Source organism: Coccinella septempunctata, chromosome 1 (assembly GCF_907165205.1).
Source record: "Coccinella septempunctata chromosome 1, icCocSept1.1, whole genome shotgun sequence".
NCBI classification, from domain to species: Eukaryota; Metazoa; Arthropoda; class Insecta; order Coleoptera; family Coccinellidae; genus Coccinella; species Coccinella septempunctata.
The window spans coordinates 68,887,933-68,901,495 of NC_058189.1; the positions used below are offsets into that span (position 1 = coordinate 68,887,933).

General features: G+C 39.9%; 14 non-coding genes across 14 annotated transcripts; all 14 read left to right on the forward strand.

Annotated features, from left to right (window-relative positions):
- The first annotated feature begins 376 nt into the window (after window positions 1–376).
- Window positions 377–449, forward strand: Trnav-uac. The gene has a single exon. It is a non-coding gene; the product is annotated as a tRNA-Val (tRNA).
- Window positions 450–842: 393 nt separating this feature from the next.
- Window positions 843–915, forward strand: Trnav-uac. The gene has a single exon. It is a non-coding gene; the product is annotated as a tRNA-Val (tRNA).
- A 392-nt stretch (window positions 916–1,307) lies between these two features.
- Trnav-uac lies at window positions 1,308–1,380 on the forward strand. Its single transcript has one exon. It is a non-coding gene; the product is annotated as a tRNA-Val (tRNA).
- Window positions 1,381–1,773: 393 nt separating this feature from the next.
- On the forward strand, window positions 1,774–1,846 carry Trnav-uac. Its single transcript has one exon. It is a non-coding gene; the product is annotated as a tRNA-Val (tRNA).
- Window positions 1,847–2,239: 393 nt separating this feature from the next.
- Window positions 2,240–2,312, forward strand: Trnav-uac. The gene has a single exon. It is a non-coding gene; the product is annotated as a tRNA-Val (tRNA).
- A 392-nt stretch (window positions 2,313–2,704) lies between these two features.
- On the forward strand, window positions 2,705–2,777 carry Trnav-uac. Its single transcript has one exon. It is a non-coding gene; the product is annotated as a tRNA-Val (tRNA).
- Window positions 2,778–3,169: 392 nt separating this feature from the next.
- Trnav-uac lies at window positions 3,170–3,242 on the forward strand. The gene has a single exon. It is a non-coding gene; the product is annotated as a tRNA-Val (tRNA).
- A 393-nt stretch (window positions 3,243–3,635) lies between these two features.
- On the forward strand, window positions 3,636–3,708 carry Trnav-uac. Its single transcript has one exon. It is a non-coding gene; the product is annotated as a tRNA-Val (tRNA).
- Window positions 3,709–4,101: 393 nt separating this feature from the next.
- Window positions 4,102–4,174, forward strand: Trnav-uac. Its single transcript has one exon. It is a non-coding gene; the product is annotated as a tRNA-Val (tRNA).
- A 393-nt stretch (window positions 4,175–4,567) lies between these two features.
- Trnav-uac lies at window positions 4,568–4,640 on the forward strand. The gene has a single exon. It is a non-coding gene; the product is annotated as a tRNA-Val (tRNA).
- A 388-nt stretch (window positions 4,641–5,028) lies between these two features.
- On the forward strand, window positions 5,029–5,101 carry Trnav-uac. The gene has a single exon. It is a non-coding gene; the product is annotated as a tRNA-Val (tRNA).
- Window positions 5,102–5,496: 395 nt separating this feature from the next.
- On the forward strand, window positions 5,497–5,569 carry Trnav-uac. The gene has a single exon. It is a non-coding gene; the product is annotated as a tRNA-Val (tRNA).
- A 393-nt stretch (window positions 5,570–5,962) lies between these two features.
- Trnav-uac lies at window positions 5,963–6,035 on the forward strand. Its single transcript has one exon. It is a non-coding gene; the product is annotated as a tRNA-Val (tRNA).
- Window positions 6,036–6,701: 666 nt separating this feature from the next.
- Window positions 6,702–6,774, forward strand: Trnav-uac. The gene has a single exon. It is a non-coding gene; the product is annotated as a tRNA-Val (tRNA).
- The last annotated feature ends 6,789 nt before the right edge of the window (window positions 6,775–13,563 follow it).

A 13,563-nucleotide genomic window follows, 5' to 3' on the forward strand; every position in this document is an offset into this window, starting at 1 on the left:
AATTTAATACTCAACTGCTTTCTGACGAAAGGAACTCTTTTCGATGCCTCTAATCAATCAGGCAGGCTATTTAGTACAGCGGTTATCTAATCCCGTCTGTTTCAAACGAAGATGGCCCTTGGGCGGAACCAATTTTATGGTACGTGAAAATTTAACAGGTAATGGATTTCTGATCATAGGAAAACTTCTCGAAGACTTGAACCAACCAGCTCGAAGACTTGAACCAACCGATAGCTTTCGCAGTCTAGGGGTGGGTCATCATGTTTCTTTTTTCACGCAGGAGGTACCCAATGGAACCAATTTGGTATATGTAAATTTGACAGTTATGTGATTCTTGCTTATAAAAAATCTTCTCGGAGCTTTTACTCATAACGTAGGTTCCGTAGTGTAGCGGTTATCACGTCTGCTTTACACGCAGAAGGTCCCCGGTTCGATCCCGGGCGGAACCATCTTTTGGTTGAGGAAAGTTCAATACTCAACTGCTCTTTGATGATAGGTTTTCTATGATAGGAACTCTTTTCGATGCTTCTAATCAACAAGGCAGGCTACGTAGCACAGCATTTATCTTATCTCGTCTGCCTCAAACGCATATGGTCCTTGGGCGGAACCAATTTATTGGTACCCACATGAGAATTTATCAGGTAATTGATTTCTCAACATAGAAAAACTTCTCGAAGACTTGAACCAACCAGGTAGCATTCGCTGTGTAGGGGTGGATCATCATGTTTCTTTTTCACGCAGGAGGTACCCAATGGAACCAATTTGTTTGGTATATGAAAATTCGACAGTTATGTGATTCTTGCTTATAAAAAATCTTCTCGGAGCTTTTTACTCGTAACGTAGGTTCCGTAGTGTAGCGGTTATCACGTCTGCTTTACACGCAGAAGGTCCCCGGTTCGATCCCGGGCGGAACCATCTTTTGGTTGAGGAAAGTTCAATACTCAACTCCTTTCTGATAACAGGTTGTCTATGATAGGAACTATTTTCGATGGCTCTAATCAATTAGGCAGGCTATGTAGTACAGCGGTTTTCTTATCACGTCTGCTTCAAACAAAAATGGTCCTTGGCGGAACCAATTTATTGGTACCCATATGAAAATTTAACAGGTAACTGATTTCTGATCATAGGAAAACTCCTCGAAGACTTGAACCAACCAAGTAGCTTTCGCAGTGTAGGGGTGGGTCATCATGTTTCTTTTTAACGCAAGTGGTACCCGATGGAACCAATTTATTTGGTATATAAAAATTTGACATTTATGTGATTCTTGATCATGAAAAATCTTCTCAGAGCTTTTTACTCATAACGTAGGTTCCGTAGTGTAGCGGTTATCACGTCTGCTTTACACGCAGAAGGTCCCCGGTTCGATCCCGGGCGGAACCATCTTTTGGCAGAGGAAAGTTCAATACTCAACTCCTTTCTGATAACAGGTTGTCTATGATGGGAACTCTTTTCGATGCCTCTAATCAATTAGGCAGGCTATGTAGTACAGCGGTTTTCTTATCACGTCTGCTTCAAACAAAAATGGTCCTTGGGCGGAACCAATTTATTGGTACCCATATGAAAATTTAACAGGTAACTGATTTCTGATCATAGGAAAACTCCTCGAAGACTTGAACCAACCAGGTAGCTTTCGCAGTGTAGGGGTATGTCATCATGTTTCTTCTTCACGCAGGAGGTACCCAATGGAACCAATTTATTTGGTATATGAAAATTTGACATTTATGTGATTCTTGATCATAAAAAATCTTCTCAGAGCTTTTTACTCATAATGTAGGTTCCGTAGTGTAGCGGTTATCACGTCTGCTTTACACGCAGAAGGTCCCCGGTTCGATCCCGGGCGGAACCATCTTTTGGCAGAGAAAAGTTCAATACTCAACTGCTTTCTGATAACAGGTTGTCTATGATGGGAACTCTTTTCGATGCCTCTAATCAATTAGGCAGGCTATGTAGTACAGCGGTTTTCTTATCACGTCTGCTTCAAACAAAGATGGTCCTTGGGCGGAACCAATTTATTGGTACCCATATGAAAATTTATCAGGTAACTGATTTCTGATCATAGGAAAACTCCTCGAAGACTTGAACCAACCAGGTAGCTTTCGCAGTGTAGGGGTGGGTCATCATGTTTCTTTTTAACGCAAGTGGTACCCGATGGAACCAATTTATTTGGTATATAAAAATTTGACATTTATGTGATTCTTGATCATAAAAAATCTTCTCAGAGGTTTTTACTCATAACGTAGGTTCCGTAGTGTAGCGGTTATCACGTCTGCTTTACACGCAGAAGGTCCCCGGTTCGAACCCGGGCGGAACCATCTTTTGGTAGAGGAAAATTTAATACTCAACTGCTTTCTGACGAAAGGAACTCTTTTCGATGCCTCTAATCAATCAGGCAGGCTATTTAGTACAGCGGTTATCTAATCCCGTCTGTTTCAAACGAAGATGGCCCTTGGGCGGAACCAATTTTATGGTACGTGAAAATTTAACAGGTAATGGATTTCTGATCATAGGAAAACTTCTCGAAGACTTGAACCAACCAGCTCGAAGACTTGAACCAACCGATAGCTTTCGCAGTCTAGGGGTGGGTCATCATGTTTCTTTTTTCACGCAGGAGGTACCCAATGGAACCAATTTGGTATATGTAAATTTGACAGTTATGTGATTCTTGCTTATAAAAAATCTTCTCGGAGCTTTTACTCATAACGTAGGTTCCGTAGTGTAGCGGTTATCACGTCTGCTTTACACGCAGAAGGTCCCCGGTTCGATCCCGGGCGGAACCATCTTTTGGTTGAGGAAAGTTCAATACTCAACTCCTTTCTGATAACAGGTTGTCTATGATAGGAACTATTTTCGATGGCTCTAATCAATTAGGCAGGCTATGTAGTACAGCGGTTTTCTTATCACGTCTGCTTCAAACAAAAATGGTCCTTGGCGGAACCAATTTATTGGTACCCATATGAAAATTTAACAGGTAACTGATTTCTGATCATAGGAAAACTCCTCGAAGACTTGAACCAACCAAGTAGCTTTCGCAGTGTAGGGGTGGGTCATCATGTTTCTTTTTAACGCAAGTGGTACCCGATGGAACCAATTTATTTGGTATATAAAAATTTGACATTTATGTGATTCTTGATCATGAAAAATCTTCTCAGAGCTTTTTACTCATAACGTAGGTTCCGTAGTGTAGCGGTTATCACGTCTGCTTTACACGCAGAAGGTCCCCGGTTCGATCCCGGGCGGAACCATCTTTTGGCAGAGGAAAGTTCAATACTCAACTCCTTTCTGATAACAGGTTGTCTATGATGGGAACTCTTTTCGATGCCTCTAATCAATTAGGCAGGCTATGTAGTACAGCGGTTTTCTTATCACGTCTGCTTCAAACAAAAATGGTCCTTGGGCGGAACCAATTTATTGGTACCCATATGAAAATTTAACAGGTAACTGATTTCTGATCATAGGAAAACTCCTCGAAGACTTGAACCAACCAGGTAGCTTTCGCAGTGTAGGGGTATGTCATCATGTTTCTTCTTCACGCAGGAGGTACCCAATGGAACCAATTTATTTGGTATATGAAAATTTGACATTTATGTGATTCTTGATCATAAAAAATCTTCTCAGAGCTTTTTACTCATAATGTAGGTTCCGTAGTGTAGCGGTTATCACGTCTGCTTTACACGCAGAAGGTCCCCGGTTCGATCCCGGGCGGAACCATCTTTTGGCAGAGAAAAGTTCAATACTCAACTGCTTTCTGATAACAGGTTGTCTATGATGGGAACTCTTTTCGATGCCTCTAATCAATTAGGCAGGCTATGTAGTACAGCGGTTTTCTTATCACGTCTGCTTCAAACAAAGATGGTCCTTGGGCGGAACCAATTTATTGGTACCCATATGAAAATTTATCAGGTAACTGATTTCTGATCATAGGAAAACTCCTCGAAGACTTGAACCAACCAGGTAGCTTTCGCAGTGTAGGGGTGGGTCATCATGTTTCTTTTTAACGCAAGTGGTACCCGATGGAACCAATTTATTTGGTATATAAAAATTTGACATTTATGTGATTCTTGATCATAAAAAATCTTCTCAGAGGTTTTTACTCATAACGTAGGTTCCGTAGTGTAGCGGTTATCACGTCTGCTTTACACGCAGAAGGTCCCCGGTTCGATCCCGGGCGGAACCATCTTTTGGTAGAGGAAAGTCCAATACTGAACTGCTTTCTGAAGATAAGTTGTCTATGATAGGAACTCTTTTCGATGCCTCTAATCAATCAGGCAGGCTACATAGTACAGCGATTTTCTTATCACGTCTGCTTCAAACGAAGATGGTCCTTTGGCGAAACCAATTTATTGGTACCCACATGAAAATTTAACAGGTAATTGATTTCTGATCATAGGAAAACTTCTCGAAGACTTGAACCAACCAGGTAGCTTTCGCAGTGTAGGGGTATGTCATCATGTTTCTTCTTCACGCAGGAGGTACCCAATGGAACCAATTTATTTGGTATATGAAAATTTGACATTTATGTGATTCTTGATCATAAAAAATCTTCTCGGCGCTTTTTATTCATAACGTAGGTTCCGTAGTGTAGCGGTTATCACGTCTGCTTTACACGCAGAAGGTCCCCGGTTCGATCCCGGGCGGAACCATTTTTTGGTAGAGAAAAGTCCAATACACTACTGCTTTCTGATGATAGGTTTTCTATAATAGGAACTCGTTTCGATGTTTCTAATCAACAAGGCAGGCTACGTAGTACAACGGTTATCTTATCAAGTCTGCTTTAAACGCTTATGGTCCTTGGGCGGAACCAATTTATTGGTACCCATATGAAAATTTAACAGGTAACTGATTTCTGATCATGGGAAAACTTCTCGAAGATTTGAATAAACTAGGTAGTTTCCGCAGTGAAGCATCATCATATCTCTTTTTCACGCAGGAGGTACCCAATGGAACCAATTTATTTGGTAAATCAAGATTTGACATTTATGTGATTCTTGATTATAGAAAATCTTCTCGGAGCTTTCTATTCATAACGTAGGTTCCGTAGTGTAGCGGTTATCACGTCTGCTTTACACGCAGAAGGTCCCCGGTTCGATCCCGGGCGGAACCATCTTTTGGTAGACGAAAGTCCAATACTCAACTGCTTTCTGATGATAGGTTCTCTATGATAGGAACTCTTTTCGATGACTCTAATCAATCAGGCAGGCTATGTAGTACAGCGGTTATCTTATCACGCCTGCTTCAAACAAAGATATGGTATTTGGGCGGAACCAATTTATTGGTACCCACATGAGAATTTATCAGATAACTAATTTCTGATCATGGAAAAACTTTTCGAAGACTTGAACCAACCAGGGAGCTTTCGCAGTTTAGGCGTGGGTTATCATGTTTTTCTTCCACGCAGGAGGTACCCGATGGAACCAATTTATTTGGTGTATAAAAATTTGACATTTATGTTGTTTTTGATCATAGAAAATCTTCTAGGAGCGTTTTACTCATAACGTAGGTTCCGTAGTGTAGCGGTTATCACGTCTGCTTTACACGCAGAAGGTCCCCGGTTCGATCCCGGGCGGAACCATTTTTGGGTAGGGGAAGGTTCAATGCTCAACAGCTTTCCTTTGATAGGTTGTCTATGATAGGAACTCTTTTCGATGCCTCTAATCAATCAGGAAGGCTACGTAGTACAGCGGTTATCTTATCACGTCTGCTTCAAACGAAGATGGTCCTTGGGCGGAACCAATTTATTGGTACCCACATGAAAATTGATCTGATAGCTGATTTCTGATCATGGAAAAACTTTTCGAAGATTTGAACCGACCAGGTAGCTTTCGCAGTGTAGGGGTAAGTCATCATGATTCTTTCTCACACAGGAGGTACCCAATGGAACCAATTTATTTGGTATATAAAAATTTCACATTTACGTGATTCTTGATTATAGAAAATCTTTTCTTAGCGTTTTACCCATAACGTAGGTTCCGTAGTGTAGCGGTTATCACGTCTGCTTTACACGCAGAAGGTCCCCGGTTCGATCCCGGGCGGAACCATATTTTGGTATAGGAAAGTTCAATACTCAACTGCTCCTGATGACAGGTTGTCTATGGTAGGAATTCTTTCCGATGCCTCTAATCAATCAGGCAGGCTATGTAGTACAGCGTTTATCTTATACCGTCTGCTTCAAACAAAGATGGTCCTTGGGCGGAACCAATTTATTGGTACCTACATAAAAATTCATCAGATAACTGATTTCTGATCATGGTAAAACTTCTCGAAGATTTGAATTAACCAGGTAGTTTCTGCAGTAAAGCGATCGTCATGTTTCCTTTTCACGCAGGAGGTACCCAATGGAACCAATTTATTTGGTACATGAAAATTTGACAGTTATGTGATTCTTGCTTATAAAAAATCTATGCCTCTAATCAATCAGGCAGGCTATGTAGTACATCGTTTATCTTATCACGTCTGCTTCAAACGAAGTTGGTCCTTGGGTGGAGCCAATTTCATGGTACCTTCTTGAAAATTTAACAGGTTGATTTCTGATCATAAGAAAACTTCTCGAAGATTTGAACCAACCAGGTAGCTTTCGGTGGGTCATCATGTTTCTTTTTCACGCAGGAGGTACCCGATGGAACCAATTTATTTGGTATATAAGAATTTTACATTTATGTGATTCTTGATTTTAGAAAATCTTGGAGCTTTTTGTTTATAACGTAGGTTCCGTAGTGTAGCGGTTATCACGTCTGCTTTACACGCAGAAGGTCCCCGGTTCGATCCCGGGCGGAACCAAATTTTTGGCATTATGGAATTTGATCGGTATGAAAATATGAGTGTTCGAATAAGCTGAATTTATTGTAAGCATTTTCATAGTTCAGATAGGAATTTTTCAAAAATTGCAAATCTCCGATGTCTCCTGCTGCATTCCATAATCAGCGTTGCCAAGGCTCCTATCAAGGCATCAAATCTTTGGTTCAAAGAAATTTAACAGTTCAACTACCAAATGGGTTCAGTAGTTGTCTATTCAAGATCTGAAAATTAAAAAAGCCTTGAAGACATGTCCATAAGAACTAAATTGAATGATCAACATGATTAATGTTTGGAATTCATTCAAAACTATTGCGACAGATGGAAAGTTTCATATCTGGATTTATCCTCTCAATGCCTGTCCTGCCCTATTCGAAGGAGATCCCAAGTAGGTATCTGGAGAAATCTGGAAACGTCCTTATATTGGCTAAGTTATGAGATCGTTTCCAATTGGATCCACAACGCCATTCCCTAGCGTCCTGCTGGAGGGTTTGCGTAACCATACTTTCCTTAATGAAATCTGATAGATTTTCCGATGTTATTTTCTGCATTGCCATTGTGACATCATGTCCTGGGTGGATATTGTTAGATTGAATCGAAATTTTTAAACCTGGAAAGGATACGCAATTTTCCAAAGATTCCCCTAAGATTTTGGAAGAGATGAAAAGGTCATAATTGAATTTTGAGTTTGATGGATTGTTCTAACGGATTGAATGTTGATTAGACTTAAGTCTTGTGGCTTTCAAACTCCTCCTCACAGGAACATTCACTTATCCTAGATGTCGGTGATCTTTTTGGAAATTTTTCGAAGGTTGAGTTTCGACACGAGTATTTGCCAGAAAAAACAATAGAAGAGCTAATTGTGATACATTGAGGATGAAACTCTAGAACAGGTTGAGCAATTCTAATACTTGGGAAGTTTCATAAATACTAGGGCTAACCTAGACAGAGAAATACACAACCGTATCAATTCGGCATCATGGTCATTCTGGAAGCTAAAGGACAGAGTGTTTCAAAATCACGACCTCAATCTGAAGACCAAGACGTTCACAAAGTAGTGGTCCACCCAACGCTTCTTTACGGAAGCGAAAGCTGGACGCCCTACAGGCGACATATTCAACAGCTTGAACAAACGCAACAACGTCATCTAAGACAAATAATGCACATCCAGATGGCTCGACAAAGTTTCGAATGCAGAAGTCTTACAGCGCACGAGTTGTATAACAATTGGGACTCAAGTATCGAGGGCCCAACTCAGATGGAGCGGCCACATTCTGAGAATGCAAGACACAAGACTCCCCAAAATAGCTCTGTGTGGTGAATTCACAGAAGGAGTTCGGAAACCAGGAGGCCAGTATAAGCGGTTTAAAGATATATTGCATCAATCCCTAAAATCAGTTAATGCCAATCATAACTGGGAACAACTAGCGTTGGACAGGTCACAGTGGAGGTCTTTGGTCCACAGTTATAATGGAGACTCGAGAAGAGTACAGCGACGGCAAGATCTGGTTGTTGACTATCCATGGCCGGAGTGTGGAAGGATCTGTAGGTCACGGTTGGGTCTCTTCATTCACAGGAGTTCACACAGTCGCAAGTAGCCCTAAGAAATTATAAACACCGATAGTTCTGTTTTTGAGTCTTTTTGTAAATTTATTCTCGGCAACGGGATACAGCCATACATATTCCGAAAGAGCAACTATTGAAGTATTAAATTACTGGATTTCATTGATCCAGCACATAAAAACAAAATTTGACGATTTTTACTATCTTGAAGCGCTTTATTGCGATAGAATGCAATTTTTCTCGCCTAATATTCATAGAATTCTAACCCGTTGGTCGATTCGTATGATTCAAACAGTTTTTCCATTGTCTTAAATCGTAAATTAAAGAAATTTATTAATTTGGACCGAATTTCCCAAGGTTCTGGAATTACAGTCAACTTTATCACTTTTTCGGGGATTTCAAGAAGATCAGGTTCGAATTTTAAGATGTTATGATGTGAATGCATGCCTGCCAGTTCACCAATATTTCCCAACAATGTCCTTCATTGTTTTTACGTCCGATGAACATGTCTGGTCGGCGGAAGCCAGACTCTATCAACCGAAAAATTCATTTAAAGGGACCCCACTTGACAGTTGACCCCCACAATCCGATCGCTGATCCCACTCGAAGGTCCAGTTCCTAAACAGCTATTTCCTATTCCGGATCCAATATCGGGTGCAATCTTCGCTAAAATCCCGGAGTAGTTTGCATGCAGAATATCGACGCAGCGTAGGGCCCAACTTCTCAAGTCAGCACTTTACGCGAATCATCGTCGTGGAAAAAAAGTGGTTATTAAAGTGGAAAATGACTGCGCTGAAAGCCATTAATATAATTGAAAATTTCCCGATTGAATATCGGAAAAAGGCACCTCCAATAGGACGGAAATAAATTATGATAGTTGGTAGGAGTTCGGTGGGGAAGGCAGGGGCGTCTCTTGGACGATTTTCTGGGGAGAAAAGATTTTCCAAGATCATTTACCCATTCCAGAAATTTTGGTGACTTGCTGAGGAAGGAGACTTGAACCACCTCGAATATTTCAATTCAAATTTCGCGCTACCGGTATCGTAAATAGCTTGCGACATACTCGTAACAAGGTACAACTAGTGGCGGCTCCATTTTGGCCGCCATCAGAACAGTTCGGGAGTGAGAGGGTTGAACGTGTTTTTGTTGTTAGGAAGTAAGAAATTGAGTAATTTTTGTTTGTTACACTGTCTGAAAAGTTGGATAGGTGCCTGGTGTTATTTAGTTTTATTGATTTCATCGATTAATATTGTTTCACACACGATGAGCCTTTTTAATAATAGTTGTAAAAGTTTCAAGAAAACATCTGTTGAAAAGACTTAAAGGGGTGCGGGAGACTTGACCCATGCTATGGTCGGGAGACATTATCAGTGGTTCAAGTTTCCCGCACTGAGCTTGGATAATAGCTTGATTCAAAAAAAGAAAATTGAATAATAGAAATTACCATAAAAAACATATAAAGGTTCAAAAAAGTAAAAAACATCTCGGAAATAAGTGAGAGTGACTCTGAAATAGAAAATACGTATTTCATACGCTGATACATCTGATGATGGAAACCTTGACATAGATAATCGTTAATCATTGAAAATTGTTTTCTTTCAATGTTTTTCCTGATAAATGAACTTATGGTCAAATCTCCCTCGCCCCCTGTTCAATTCTCCCATGAGTTAGGTAGACATGAGCCAATTTTCAGTTCCTAAAGAAGAATTGCTGTTCCCAAAATGTTAATCCCACCATCACTCTACTATTATCTATCGTTACCTATTTGGGCATGATATCTTCAAGCAAAAAAATGAGTTGTTACCATTCACAGATACAACTTAAGTGGCTTCAGAGTGAAAAGGGTATCAACTCTCTCGGACTCCCCCTATATATCTGTGCATTGAAAAAATCAGCAAAAAATATCAATCTTTCGAAATTTAACTGAAGATAGAATCATATGATTTTCACTAATATGAGTTGTTTAACCATTCCAGGTCTTCAGATGGGCGAAGGTCAGTTTAACCTTTTCGAAATTTTACCGTTTTTTTTTTGACAAGCTACAGTGAATAAATCCACAATTTCATCAATAGAATCACAAGAATTTTCATTACAGTCGAAAATTCCAGACCGAATGTAAAAAATTCCAGATCAAAATTGAAAAAAAGAGTTCCTTGCATAGATATCGAATAAAATTCAGTAAAAGTAAGAACAGGGTTGAAGAATCGAGTATTGAATGTGTTTGTGAAATTGAATGGAAGTCTCAACCTTAAAAATACCTTGTATAACCACATCCCCTTGCTCTTACATCCCCTAAGTCCAGGTCTTAAAAGCGAGATACGTATATGAAGATATTTCTATTATATCCTTCCGCTCGTACAGAAATAGAATCTAATCCAGCTAAGTCCATTGCTACACCTCAATATCCTAGAAAACAATTTTCCCCGCTCATAACACCTACCCTTAATCCAGGTTTACTCCAGGCCGGCAGTTAGCACTTTTCAGCAACTTGAGGTGGACTGAAATAATCGGGAATCGTTCTGTAGAGGAAAATACCTGAACCGAATAATTGCTTCCCAAACTACCCCTAATCTGGACCCGAGAATTGTTTTCCGACACGTCTGTTTCATCGAAAAGTTTCGATGCAGGATTTCAGGTGGTCCGATGCAGTTTCGAAGTTTGAGACTGAAAAGTTTCAATAGAGCTTGTTTTGGGGTGAGTTAGGTTAATAATGGTCGTTAACTGTTGACTGCGTCGATAATCAGGTGGATGGAAAAAAGTACTGAACCTTTTCTGGGATTCTGGGTTAAACGTTGGGCATTTCGTATAGAAATTTCACCAGATTCAACATTAACTGTCGTGCAACATGATTGAAAAGTCTGTTTAGAGTTTCAATGGTTAATTTGACGATTGATTAAGACACTTCAGTCCCTCAGATCCAATCAAGAATCCTGAACAGATTTCCACTACACCGACAGTGTGAAAAATTTGTTGGAAATACACATACAGAGTTCATTATCAAACTTTAAAAGAACTAGAGCCAACGTTTCGCAGTTCGGTTATTATCATTGGCACTCTGGACTGTGAATTGCAGAGTGGAGCGAAATTTACATCTGCCTTTGAAATGAATACCACACAAACATATAAAACACAGATGTCCAGGGGTTGAACCCTGTTAATCGCCTCAATTTCTTTAGGCAATTTTTCAAAAGATTGAACAAAAATGCAGAAATTGTTGATAATTGTGCCTCACATCCATTTACGTTTATCGACAGATCCTTCGCTGTTGACGCATGCAAGTTCACAGCAGTTTTTGAATGTGCCAAAAAGAAATCGTTATTTGTACGTCCTCGAGCATGACAGATTTACACACAGAGGGTTAATCTCCTTGTTGTATACGTGTTGAGCCATTATTCTGACAATAATCAGGTAATTTTTATGAAAGTTTGAAAATGATTAGAAGCATTTTTTTTAATATCTTCCTTCCTCTACTTCCTAATCGTTTTTGTATTCATCATGAGAGTTGTAGGTAGATAATAAAATTCTTAACAACTTTTGTTTGAAGCATAGATCCTTGATACTGATTCAAGACATATTCTCTCAGAATATGTACATGGCTAAGGTTCTAGGGACGGCCACTGCCCTCTTGTGCTCCCAAGATATTTTGGGGTGCTGCAGAGTAGTTCCGACCTGAAGTTAGAATTCTCGATTATATTGGAAATGCGAGGATGTATTGATATCTAGTTAGCCTAGACCAGTTCCATGCATACAAAAAATATTGCGTTACCATAGCAACGAACAATAACTCATTAGAAGTGTCAGTGTGAAGTTTGAGGTCAAAAAAGTAAACCAGATTTACGCAATAAATTCAAAGAAAGAAGGTGTCCATCGAAATTGTGAAAATCGAAAAATTGGAGTATCGAGCCTTCATCAATTACCTTTATTTACAAGGGTTAAGAGGTGAGCAGATTTACGAAGATATGCTTAATACCCTTGGTGATCAATGTCCTTTGTGTGCGACCGTGAAAAATTGGACTGCAAGCTTCGAAAGAGGTAAATTTTCCATTGAAGATGATGACCGATCGGGCCAATTTCTGTGTCAGTCCCCGAAAATATCGATGCAGTTCATGACATGATTTCATCAGACCGTCGAATTGGGCTAAAACGGATATCTGAAGCACTGAATATTTCATACGAACGCGTTCATCATAATAGTTGAAGTCAATTTGGACATGAGAAAAATTGCTGCAAAATGGATCCCCAAATGTTTGAATGTTGACCAAAATCGTGCAAGGATAGAAGCATCGCGTTCGATCTGTGCTCGATTTGAAAACGACTTCTCAAACCGAATTGTTACTATGGATGAGACTTGAGTACATTTCAACGATCCAGAAACAAAGCAACAATCGATGGAATGGCGACACTCTGGTTCTTCAAGACCTAAGAAGTTTAGTGTCCAAAGATCTCCTGGAGAAGTTCTTGCTTCAGTTTTTTGGGATTGCCATGGAGTAATCGTGATTGATTTTTTGGATAAGGGTAGAACAATAACCGGAGAATACTATTCTACATTACTGACCACTAAACGGGAAAAAATTAAAGAGAAAAGACGCGGAAAGCTATCCAACGGTGTTTTGTTTTTGCAGGACAATGCCCCTGCACACAAATCTCATGTTGCCATGCAAAAAATTCGTGATTTTGGATTTGAATTACTAGACCACCCCCCTTATTCACCAGATTTGGCTCCATCCGACTATTATCTCTCTCCTCAACTGAAAAAAAGTTTAAAAGGTCGTAACTTTTCTTCCAACGAGGAGGTAATAAAAGCTGTGGAGGTCTGGTTTGCAGAGCAAGAAGAAACTTTTTGTTTAGAAAGGTCTAGAGATGTTGCAGGTTCGCTGTAATGAATGTATTCAATGAAGAAACAACGCGGCGATACGTTTACTTGGGCAGAAACATAAATAGCCAACTAAATCACTCCAAAGAGATCAAAAGGAGAATTGAAATAGCTAGGGCGGGTTTCTTTAACCTGAGAAAGTTCTTATGTAACCCAAAATTATCAATAGCGACGAGGTTGAGGACGCTCAAATGTTACGTTTGGTCCCTTCTCCTATACTGCTGTGAAACATGGACAGTAAAACAAGATGATATGAGGAAGTTGGACGCTTTTGAAATGTGGATGTATCGCCGAATGCTAAGGATAAGCTGGACCTCCAAAACGACTAACACAGAAGT